Raw genomic sequence first — 13275 nt, forward strand, 5'->3', positions numbered from 1 at the left:
CTAAGTCGCTTCAGTTGTGTCTGACTCTGTGTGACCCCATAGACGGCAGCCTACCAGGCTCCCCCGTCCCTGGGATTCTCCAGGCAAGAACACTGGAGTGGGTTGCCATTTCCTTCTCCAATACATGAAAGTGAAAAGTGAAAGTGAAGTCGCTCAGTCGTGCTCGACTCTTAGCAACCCCGTGGACTGCAGCCTGCCAAGGCTCCTCTGTCCATGGGATTTCCCAGGCAGGAGTACTGGAGTGGGGTGCCATTGCCTTCTCCATTTGATCTCTATAGTGGTCAAATAAACAACCAAGTAATAGCAAGGAGATCCAACCAGTCCATTCTAAAGGAGATCAGTCCTGGGTGTTCTTTGGAAGGAAGGATGCTAAAGCTGAAACTCCAGTACTTTGGCCACCTCATGCAAAGAGTTGACTCATTTGAAAAGACTATGATGCTGGGAAGGATTGGGGGCAGGAGGAGAAGGGGATGACAGAGGATGAGATGGCTGGATGGCATCACCAACTTGATGGATGTGAGTTTGAGTGAACTCTGGGAGTTGGTGATGGACAGGGAGGCCTGGCGTGCTGCGATTCATGGGGTTGTGAAGAGTCGGACACGACTGAGCGACTGAACTGAACTCAACTGAATAACAAGTTCTTTCAGTGTCCTGCTGCGCTAACATAGGTTCACAGGAATGCAACCTTACTCATTGATGAGGCTAGGTAACTATCAGCCAAATGTTTGCATTTTACTGCAGAAACCCCCCAAAAAATGGAAGGTGGGGAAAAGAAGGAGGGGTGGGAGGAGGAAGGAAGGGGGGGAAACAAGAGAGAAAGGGAAGAATAACTTGAATAAATTGGGGTTTTATTTTTCTCTAGCTGCAAGAAATCGAGAAATAGAAATTCTAGGGCTGGTCAGCAGTTCCATGATGTAATCAGTGTCCAGGTTCCTGTATCCTTCACTCAACCATGCTTCTCTGCTCATCACTTTGGGCTCCCAAGATGGCCACTTCACTTCCCAACAATGTGTCCATGTTCCTGATGGAAGGAAGCTGAAGGTCTAAAGGGAAAGGGCAAAAATGTTCAAACCAGCTAAACCTGTCCTCCTTCTAAGGGTTTTCCTGGAGGTCTTGCTCAATAATTTATGTTCCCATCTCAGCATTGGGAACAGGATTGTCCTCTTCTGCAAGGAAGATTGGGAAATATGAGTTTTTGTTTTGTCTTGGCAGCTTGCTTGTAAGAAGGGGCATTCTCACTTTAGGAAGGCAACTATCTCTGCCACAATAACTAATATGTGGTATTTTCAATACACGTTGGTGAATGTATATGTACATATTCCCAAGAAACTTGATCGAAGAAAGGAAAAGATGAAATGGATAAAACTTTTTTTTGCCAGTGAAGTTTCATTTGGGGCAAAATGAGGACTACAGCCCTGGAGGCAGCACCTCAGACAGCTCTGTGAAGCTGGCTCCTAGGAGGCAGTGGGAGATCAATATATGTGATTTTGGTGAAGGAGGAGTTCACATAATTAAGCACTTATCTTACAAAGGTTTTCTGCTAGTCACAAACAGCTGATGTCACCATGAAGGGATTTAGTGCTCTTCTAGATATGAGGAGATGCAAGGATTGGGATCATGAAATCAGTTCCTGAAAATATCTAACTATCTAAAGACCTGTTCCACCAGTTTTCCTGGAGCACAAAGTGCCCCAAAATGAATAAAACTTTCGTATAGATAGAGAAGTCTGAAAGTTTGAGATTGATTTTAGAATAAAGTCTATGAGAATTTTCAATGAAAAGAGAATTTCTTCATTTTCAGTTCAAGTTAACGAATATCTAAGATATGAGAAGGAAAAAACCCATGATGGATAGAAATATTTTCCTGCCCTCAAGGATCTTAGCCTAGTGACACAGGTGTTCAAATAATTTAATATAAAAACCCCTTTTGCATGAGAAATGTATAAAGGAATATGTGAGGGGTGGGAGAACTTTGGAAAGGAATAAAGATAGGGTCTCCCTGTGCAGTAGGCTTAACAGATAAGTAAAAGTACATCAAGGGGATGGAATAAGAGAAGGACTTTTCAGGGCAATGGAGTGGGAAAATGCAATGTATACCAGGTTCCGACTGGTCCCTTTAAAACATTGTGTAAGAAGCCCATGTGTAGCCCGGGTTGCGCAGAGTTTGGTCTATGAATCACCCATATCACCAATATGATACTCCAACCCCTAGTGATTCTGATTCTACTAACTCAGTGTTTCTGAACTTACTCTTCAGAATTCTTAGGCACACCAAAGTTTGAGAACCCTAGGTCTAGCTTGATGGAAGAGAAACTGGGTCAAAGAGACTATTATCTTATCAGTACCTTCTTGTATTCCTATCTTGTACAGTCTAACTATATTTCTGAGTTATGTTGACTTCTGACTCCTTCTTGGACACTCCCTCACTGAGGTCTTGGTTCTGAACCCCTACCATGGAGCCAATGTAGGCAAAATAATTTGAACATGTTAAAGCCATGGGTCTGAGATTTTATCCACTTTTTGGGTGAAAAACCCCTTTGGTAATCTAGTGAAGATACGGCACTCACTTCTAAAAATAATGTTTTAAAATAAAATAAAATTAAATTAAATTAAACACATAAAACAAAGTACATCAATTATGTTGAAAAATAGTTATCAACATATTGAAAGAAGGAAGTAAATTTGCCCTACCATTATATACTTTTCTTAATGTTCTATATAACAGGCAAATGCATATAAATTATATGCAGAGAGATATAAGTTATATAGGTTATACAGTGATAAATAGATGGGGTCTACAAGTTCTCACATTATAGACCAATGTGAAGGTTATTGTTGCTGGGCTTGAACAGAGCTTTAATGGTGGTCTTTGACAAAGCAACAAAGTATGTTGTATCAAGTGTGAAAGTCTATGTATTTTTTTTTGGAGTCCACAGATCTCCTGAAATCACATGAGCTTCTGTGGACCCAACATGAAGAACCACTATCCAGGAGATTAACTAGTTGAGTTGGCCTCAAATAGGGCAGTACTGCCCTTATGATGTATGTGAGAAATGTGAGGAGGCAATTTGAGTTATCACAGTAATTGGGAAGATACTATTGGTCATTAGAAGACAGGCGGGCCAAGAATGCTGGATGGTCAGCTCTATGCTGAGGAAGTCCCATTCAACAAAATACTGTTCTGTCCTGAATGACTCTCTAATGTTCTACCATATACACATAGAGATGAAAATCCTCTCTATAATCTTCTGAACCTAAGACCTATCTCCATTTTTACATAGGAACACAAAAATTGTTCATAAGATAAGTCATATCTGACTCTTTGTGACCCAATGGACTGCAGCATGCCAGGCTATTCTGTTCCCTACTATCTCCTGGGATTTGCTCAAATTCATGTCCATTGAGTTAGTGATGCTATCTAACCATCTCATCCTCTGTTGCCCCCTTCACCTTTTGCTTTCAATTTTTCCCAGCATCAGGTTTTTTTCCAGTGAGTCATCTCTTTGAATTAGGTGGCCAAAGAATTAGAACTTCAGCTTCAGCAACAGTCCTTCCAACGAATATTCAGGGTTGATTTCCTTTAGGATCTACTGGTTTGATCTCCCTACTGTCCAAGGGTCTCTCAAGAGTCTTCTCCAGCTGCTGCTGCTGCTAAGTCACTTCAGTCGTGTCCGACTCTGTGCAACCCCATAGACGGCAGCCCATCAGGCTCCCCAATCCCTGGGATTCTCCAAGCAAGAACACTGGAGTGGGCTGCCATATCTTTCTCCAATGCATGAAAGTGAAAAGTCAAAGTGAAGTCGATCAGTCGTGTCTGACTCTTAGCAACTCCATGGACTGCAGCCTACCAGGCTCCTCCACCCATGGGATTTTCCAGGCCAGAGTACTGGAGTGGGGTGCCATTGCCTTCTCCATCTTCTCCAGTACCACAATTCAAAAGCATCATAAAAATAATATATGTTGAATTACCCAGAAAAACAACTATGATGCAAATTCAGAGAGGGACCATTGTAATTTGTGTCATTTAAAATTTTGTACTAAAGATTTTTCACTATTTTGGAAAACTATGTCACCAATAGCAAGGCCATTGAAGAAATCTGAGTCCCAATAAACAACACATCTGCACCCCGTAGCTATCATAGTCATAGGATTCTATGTATGGATGTGCACACATATTTAGCCTCTTTATTTAAATGTCAAATATGAAGTAAAATATAAAATAAGCAGTAAATAACATAAAAAAGAAAATGTAAAATTAAAATGTGAAATAAAAATACTGATAATATTGAGTTAAATATTGCTTTCCTTCCCTTAAATCCAAACTTAAACATGATAAGTATATGTAAGCATGTGATTACTTCATCACGCCTTCTAGTGGTTGTATTCAAACTTTTATTTACATTAAAAAAAATAGTGCTTTTTAAGAATTCGTTTATTTTTGCTGCACTGGGTCTTCGTTGCTATGCACAGGGTTACTCTAGTTGTGGCCATCCGGTGCTGCTTTTCCTTGCGATTCTAGGGCTTCGCACTGTAGTGGCTTCTTTTGCTGCTGAGCACGGGCTCTAGGCACCCGGTATTCAATAGCTGTGGCATGTGGGCTCAGTAGCTGTGGCTCTTCTGCCCTAGGGCACTGGCTCAGTAGCTGTGGCACATGCGCTTTGTTGCTCCGCACCCTGTGGGATCTTCCCAGAGCAGGGATTAAACTCATGTCCCCTGCATTGGCAGGCAGATTCTTAACTACCAAGGAAGACCTCCAAGGAAGCACATTATTTTTTATAATTTCCTTTCCTTTTACTAAGCAGTTGTGACATTATATTGATTGCTTAAAATTTTTATGTATTGCTGTTATATTATCTATGTATTTTATTTCATGAAGTAAAGAAGGCACTACAAAATACTAATTACAAAAAGATGTATCTAGGTCAGATATGGTTAAGAATCATTTGATCCTGACCAAAATTTTCACCAAAAGAGCTATTAAAGTACATGCTTCATTCCACTAGAAGAAAAATGAACTTACAGGGAAATTCTAGGATATGAGATGTCACATGGAGAACAGAAATAGCTAAAAATATGCCAGTAAATATGAATAACAGTATAAATTAATGCACAAATATGTATTTTGCTCAATTAAGAAATACACTAAAACTTTAGATATAACCAAAAAAAAAGTAACAAAATGGGAGCACTGAGAAAGCAGAGGAGTTGTATTTACTAAAGAGTAGGAGATCCAACCAGTCCATTCTGAAGGAGATCAGCCCTGGGATTTCTTTGGAAGGAATGATGCTGAAGCTGAAACTCCAGTACTTTGGCCACCTCATGCGAAGAGTTGACTCATTGGAAAAGACTCTGATGCTGGGAGGGATTGGGGGCAGGAGGAGAAGGGGACGACAGAGGATGAGATGGCTGGATGGCATCCCCGACTCGATGGACGTGAGTCTCAGTGAACTCTGGGGGTTGGTGATGGACAGGGAGGCCTGGTGTGCTGCGATTCATGGGGTCGCAAAGAGTCGGACACGACTGAGCAACTGAACTGAACTGAACTGAAAGTTTGCCAAGGTGGCACTAATGGTAAAGAACAGCCTGCCAATGCAGGAGACATAAGAGACACGGGTTCAATTCCTGGGTTGGAGAGATCCCCTGGGGGAGGGCATGACAACCCACTTCATTACTCTGGCCTAGAGACTCCCATGGACATAGGAGCCTGGTAGCCTACAGTCCATAGGGTCCCAAAGAGTCGGACACAACCGAAACAACTTAGCACGCACACAAGGTCTGCCAAAATGGGAACTGTGCTCAGCGAGAGGACAGAAACAGAAACAAATAAATAAATCCACTCAAGAACAGAAAAATAATCTGCAATTTCCAAGCCAGCAGAGAAAATTATGGGGCACATGAAAAACTTTGTTTAACCCATTAGAGAGCAGAAAAGGAGAAAGCAAAGAAAAATACAATTTAAAAAATACAACTAGTGTGTAGAAATATGTCTAAATAGATGAGTAATCACGATAAATACTAAAAAATTACATCCACCTATAAAATGATAGAGATAATCAGAATGTATAAAAATATAGGCTCTAGATGTTTATACAAGACACAAATAAAACAACTGCACAGAAAGACAAAAAAATAGAGAGAAAAATGATGTATGCTAAATCAGACAAATAGAAAAGCATTTAATAGCAAAAGTAAAATGAGCCAAAAGAGAATTTAAGGCAAAGGTATTAATAAGATAAAAGAGACATTTAATAATAAGAATGATCCACCAAGAAAATATAACAACCTTCAACGTGTAGTGTGAAAGTGTTAGTCACTTCAGTCACGACCCTCTGGATTGTAGCCCACCAGGCTCTTCTGTCCATGAAATTCTCTAGGCAAGAATACTGGAGTGGATTGCCATGCCTTCCTCCAAGGGAAGCGTGGATCTTCTATCCTTCTATCCTGACCCAGGGATAGAAGCCGGGTCTCCTGCATTGAAGGAGGATTCCTTACCATCTGAGCCAACAGGGAAACCAATGTGTACTTTAAAACATAGCTCCAAAATTTCTAAAGCAACATCTTACTAAATTACTAGGAGACATGAATGAATTGATAATCTCAGTGGGAGATTTTAAATGGAGAGCTCAAACTCAAAATGACTAATAAGAATTTTCAAGAGTTGAACAACTAAACTAAAAGGCTTAAGCCAATAGATATGAATAGATCTCTGCATCAAATAGAAAATATACATTCTTTTCAAGTGCACATTTTTTTTAAAATGACTACATATACATCACCAAAGAGAGTTCAACCACTTCAATGAATCAACTATTGTATAAAATATGTTATCTGCCCAGGATAAAAAATATTAAAATTCAAGAATAAAACATGAATTTAAAATGTTTGGAAAGAACAAAAAGTACTCCTAAATAACTCTATGGATCATAGAGAAAATCACAATAAGAAGTAAAACATTTGTAGAACTGAATGCCAATGGATGAACTACACAAAAAGGCCCTCAGGAAGTACTTGTTGAAAGAGTAAACTAGTATCCAGAATTTTTGACTCCCAGGTTGGTGGCTTTCAAGTGTTATTATGAAAAATACAAAATGAAGAATTTTGAAAACAACAGATGAAAATAAAGGACCAGGTAAACTCTAAATTAAAAAGATAACAATTTTCAAACTGTCAGGCTGGCTTCAAAAGATACTTAGGGTATCTAATGAAACAAAAATGTTTTTAATTTAAATTTTAATTTAAATGTTTTTAAGATCTCACTATAAAGGGTATTTATAAGATCTTTATATATAAGATATATATAAATATATATAAAGATTTAAATATAAGATATATTTATTAAGATCTCACTATAAAGAGAAGGAAATGGCAACCCACTCCAGTGTTCTTGCCTGGAGAATCCCAGGGACGGGGGAGCCTGGTGGGCTGCCGTCTATGGGGTCGCACAGAGTCAGACACGACTGAAGCGACTCAGCAGCATAAAGGGTATTATCCCTACCACCTACATGATAAATAGACCAGGAAGAAACCTGGTTTATAAAAGAAGCAAACAAAAATTCCAGGGGTAAACAAATAAGCCACCATTATGAATGATAATGGAAACCATTTTAACTGATGGCAAATCAGAACTTCATATCATATACTGTCCCAAACTATCAGCTATAAATTTAAAAAGCTTAAAGAAGTCTCCAGTTGAGAGAGTAGCATTGAAATATGTACACAACCATGTGTGAAACAGATCGCTCGTGGGAAACAGCTGTATAACACAAGGAGCTCAGCCACGTGCTCTGTGACAACCTAGCTGGGTGGGATGGGTGCTCTGTGACAACCTAGCTGGGTGGGATGGGGGCGCTCAAGAGGAAGGGGATATAGGCATACACATGGCTGATTCAGGTTGTTTGGCAGACACCAACATAACATTGTAAAGCAATTATCCTCCAATTAAAAATAAATTTAAGTAAATAAATGTCTTCAATAAAGTACAAGTTGAAAGAAAAGAGAAATATCTCTTATTTTGCTGTATCTATTTCAATTCTTTCTAAAGAGGAAAAAAGAAATCACTTGAAAGAGTAAAATTAACTGGAAATCCAGGCAAATGTTTTATATCATTTTCCTGAACAACAAATATTTCATTCCCTGGCAAAGAAAAAATTTAACACCAGGTTTCATTTACACGTGTTTGCCTACATCTTTTGGTGTAGTGTTCAGTGGAAAATTCCTGCAATAATCCCTACAGTTCTAGTCTAGAAAATTTTCACCTACAGGATACAAAGATCATCATTAAGCATAGTTTAAGCAGGCTTTTTAAGATTAATGGATGCAGTTCTTTTCTTTGAGTTACCTTTGTATCATAGAGAAAAGCTATGCAAAAAGATAACAAATACTGTCTTCATGAGATAAATGCTCAGGTGTTTTTTTAATTCATCATTTTACTCTTTCTACTTATAGACAAAATGCTTGCTTCCTTATAATCAGACCATTAATGGGAAAAAAAGTCATTGGGTTTGCCTTTTCTTCACACTAGGTGGGTTGCGATTTTAAATCCCGTTTTCCCAAATAAGGTATTGGATTTGAAAGAAAGATACTAATTTGAAATCCTCTGAGATTCAGTAGAGTTAAAACCGTGTTATAATAGACAATCTACATTCAAAGCACAGGCAGTCCCTAAGTTGCAAATGGGTTATATTCCAAAAGTTAATTTGAAAGTCTGCTGTTTAGAACTTGTAAAGGCATTTTGCCATGGAAACAAAGTTATAAATGACAGTTGAATTTCCAGACTAGCCCACAAAAGTCTATCTAACCCATAATGCGTCTGAATCCAATTGCTTCAAGGAGAGGTTTGTAACAGAACATAATAGTCCACTGACAGGTTGATGGGTGGCCCACTTTATTGGTGTCTCTCAATTTAGGGTTGCGGACTTGTCATTTTAATATTTCTTCATTTTATCCCTGAAAAATGTATTAGTCAAATAATAATACCTTTCTACAGAAAGTCCTTAACATTTTTCACGGCCATGTAGATTATTTTAGGACTTTGACTTACCTTACAGCAAAGGAGAAACAGTACTCTTCTTTTTCCTCTGTGATAAAAACCAGTTTCGTTCTCTAAAAGATTTTCTTTTTTTTTTTTTTGCTTGATGTTTGCTTTTTTGCTAACCCTGAAATCTATGCAAAGTTAAAATTCCTTTTCTAATCACTTGTTTTGATGGTTAATCCATAAAGGTTTTTCTCTTGTCTTGTTTCTATTTGTTGATTCTTTAAAAAGCCTTTGGTAACAACATCGGCTTGACAAATAACAGAGATGAAGTCCATTAATCAACAATACCAAACAGCTTTTCACTTCTGCCATTTCACTTCTCGGATCCCTGATTTAAAATATGTGGTTTCTAAATTCCTCATGTGCCACCCAAGGTCCTTCTTAATCTGGCCCCAACCTACTTTTTTTGCCCTGTGTGATGGCTTTCATCACAAACTTTTGCACAAGTTTTATTTCTTATCCCCAGGAATACTTGGCATTTCCCCAATCTCATGCCTTTGTTAGCTATCGTTTCCACTAAAATGCTCTCCTCTGACCATTCTATTTGAAGCTTATTCTTCAAGATCCACCTCAAGTATCACCCCTTCTGAACTAACATGGAATAATGGAAAGGATGCATACACAGACCTAGGTATGAATCTCAGCTTTGCTACCATCTTAGCTGTATGTGAGCATATATTTAACCTCTCAGAACCAGTATTTCTCATCTATAGAATGAGAACTAATAGTACTTTGATCACACTGTTGAAGATTAAATCCAAAAAAAATTAATTGAAAAAGCATGGGACTTCCCCAGTGGTCTAGTGGCTAAGACTCCTCGTTCCCAGTACAGGGGACCTGGGTTTGATCCCTGGTCAGGGAACTAAGATCCCACAAGCTGAAACTAAGAGCTCACATGCTGCAACTAAGACCTGGCACAGCCATACAAATAAAGAAAATTATTTTTTAAGAAAGAAAAGGCATGATGCCTGTGTTTGATCAACCCAGAGCAACTGATTGGCTGCTTTTTTGAATCCCAGAAGGATATTTTATCAGAGTAGTTTATTTCAAAGGTTATTTTTCTGAATGTTTCTTTTTTTTTTTTTTTGGCATGAGTAAATATTGTCTCCTTGACCAGGTATTTTAAATCTACCTGATTAAAATCTACCAATAGGAGTCTAGGCAGGAAATCAGAAACCATGCTAGGTATTTCAGATGGAGGAATTTAATTCAAGGAATTAGTCACGTGGATACTGTAAAACTGAAAGGGAAACAGGAATGGTAAAGAATCTACCTGCAATACAGGAGGCCCAGGTTCAATCCCTGGTTCAGGAAGATCCCCTGGAAAAGGAAACAGCAACCCACTCCAGTATTCTTGCCTGGAAAATTCTGTGGGCAGAGGAGCCTGGTGGGTTACAGTCCATGGAGTTGCAAGAATCAGACATGACTTAGTGACTAAACCACACTCACATGGGGTATTGAAAAACTGAAAGGGCAACAGTAATGCTGAAAGAATTAATAGCTAAAAACTGCTGGGTTGGGCTGGAGCAGGACAGAGAACTAAATGAAAACACTTCTTGCTTATGGGAAGAGAAGAGTCTTCGTATTGTTAATACCTGGGTCTATGAGGAAAGTACGCCAAGGCTGTATATTGTCGACCTGCTTATTTAATTTATATGCAGAATACATCATGCAGAATGCCAGGCTGGATGAAGCACAAGCTGGAATCAAGATTGCCATGAGCAATATCAATAACCTCAGATACGCAGATGACACCACCCTTACGGCAGAAAGTAAAGAAGAACTAAAGAGCCTCTTGATGAAAGTGAAAGAGGAGAGTGAAAAAGTTGGCTTAAAGCTCAACATTCAGAAAACAAAGACCATGGCATCCAGTCTCATCACTTCATGGCAAATAGATGGGGAAACAATGGAAATCATGATAGACTTTATTTGGTGGGGGGGGGGGGGGGGCTCCAAAATCACTGCAGATGGTGACTGCAGCCATGGAATTAAAAGACACTTGCTCCTTGGAAGAAAAGCTATGACCTATCTAGACAGCATACCAACAAGGTCCATTTAGTCAAAGCTATGGTTTTTCCAGTAGTCATGTTTGGATGTGAGAGTTGACTATAAAGAAAGCTTAGAGCTGAAGAATTGATGCTTTTGAACTGTGGTGTTGGAGAAAACTCTTGAAAGTCCCTTGGACTGAAAGGAGATCAGCCAAATCAATCATAAAGGAAATCAGTCCTGAATATTCATTGGAAGGACTGATGCTGAAGCTGAAGCTCCAATAACTTTGGCCACCTGATTGGAAGGACTGACTCATTGGAAAAAACCCTGATGCTGGAAAAGATGGAAGGCAGGAGGAAATGAGGACGACAGAGGATAAGATGGTTGGATGGCATCACTGACTCGATGGACATGAGTTTGTGCAAGCTCCAGGAGTTGGTGATGGACAGGGAAACCTGGTGCACTGCAGCCCATGGGTCACAAAGAGTTGGACACAACTGAGTGACTGAACCGAACTGATGAGGGAGGTGTTGTATGGCTGGTGTTTACACTAATAAGGAAGCAGAAGTTCACTAGTCCTAGCAGCATTGGAGAGGTGTGGCATCGCTGGTCTAAATATGCCCAAAGATATTGAAATCATTTTGGAGCTGTTATATTTTGACAGGAATTGCAAATAGAAAGCAAGCCCTGTCTCCCCTTTACCACCCTTCCAATATCTCTTTAATTACCACAGCCTCCACTAGGTGACCCTAAGATGAAGGTAACTGGTAAGGGAGTTTGGGAAATGTAGTTTCCAGACCCAGACCCAGCATCCCAGAGCAGAATATGAAAGGGTGGGCATGGAGCTGAGAGCACAACATAAATAATCAGCACAAAAAGTAAATTTGTTAAGGTTTTGCATTTGTTCTTTGTACAGAGCCTTTAATATAAAAGGCATTCTATAAATATTTCTTGATTGATTCCTTTGCAATGGAGAGCTTCCCGGATGGCTCAGTGGGGAAAGAATCCACCTGCAGGAGACCCTGCTTCGATTCCTGGGTCAGGAAGATGTGCTGGAGAAGGGATAGGCTACCTACTCCAGTATTCTGGTCTGGAGAATTCCATGGACTGTATAGTCCACGGGGTTGCAAAGAGTTGGACGTGATTTTCACTTCACTTTTTTGCAATGGACTTCTCTCTGAAGCAGATTTGGATTATCAGTTTAAATTCTTAGGAGGAAGTAGTTGTTCTTTTTCAATGTTGAGTACGATGCCTAGTCTAATATGGATGTTTAATGAAAGTGAAGTGTTAGTTGCTCAGTCATGTCTGACTTTTTTATGACTCCATGGACTGTAGCCCACCAGGCTCCTCTGTCTGTGGAATTCTCCAGGCAAGAATACTGGAGTGGGTTGCCATTTCCCTTCTCCAGGGGATCATCCCAACTCAAGGATGGAACCCAGGGCTCCTGCATTATAGGCAGATTCTTTACCGTCTGAGCCACCAGGGAAGTCCAATGTTCAATAGAAGCTGTTATTAAGAATATTAATATAGTAAATCATCTCTTAAACATCCAAGACCCTGTTCAGAAGTTGTTCTTGTAGCTGGGGTCACAGTTTGAGCTAAGCTGTTTTTTGGTCTAGGATTTGAGCATGTTTGGGCACATTAGCAAAGCAGTAGAGCAGTCTATTTACAGAGGAAGGGAAAAAGCAACTCACCCTAAGTGAAGAGAAGTACGAAAAGTTCGCTTTAAGGTCAATAGCCCAGTGTTAGAGAAAAAGGCTTAGTGGAACATGTTGTCTATTCCATGAACTCATGCCTAAGTCCTAGAGCTACAAATAAATTATATAATTATATGTTTTGCAATAACGTACATGGGAGTTTGGGAGCTAAAGACAAGAGCAAGGGGAAATAGTGCCGATGGCAAACTGTATCTTGGTACAGACATGAGCGCCCTTCAAGTTAGGGGTTGGCCCCTTTGGCACAGACAGAACTGCAGCGGGGGAGTTTTGTTGGGTTTGGAAATAACAGGAGAAAATACCTCAGTACAGCAGGGGAGGGAAGGAGGAAGTCAGTGAACGCCACGGGGTTTCTCAGAGGGCTAATTTCTTGGACTGTACCTGTGCAAATCCCTGGGGATTGTTAGAATCCTGTGGAAAAAATTTGCAGGTGGATGGGAGAAGAGGGTGAGACTACTCTGCGAGTTCTACCACAGCTCCGTTTTTAATTTTACTTTGCTGTAACTTGAGAAAATGGGCTACATCTGAATTTCTAATG

This window comes from Bos taurus, chromosome 12 (genome assembly GCF_002263795.3).
Source record: "Bos taurus isolate L1 Dominette 01449 registration number 42190680 breed Hereford chromosome 12, ARS-UCD2.0, whole genome shotgun sequence".
Taxonomy (NCBI): Eukaryota; Metazoa; Chordata; class Mammalia; order Artiodactyla; family Bovidae; genus Bos; species Bos taurus.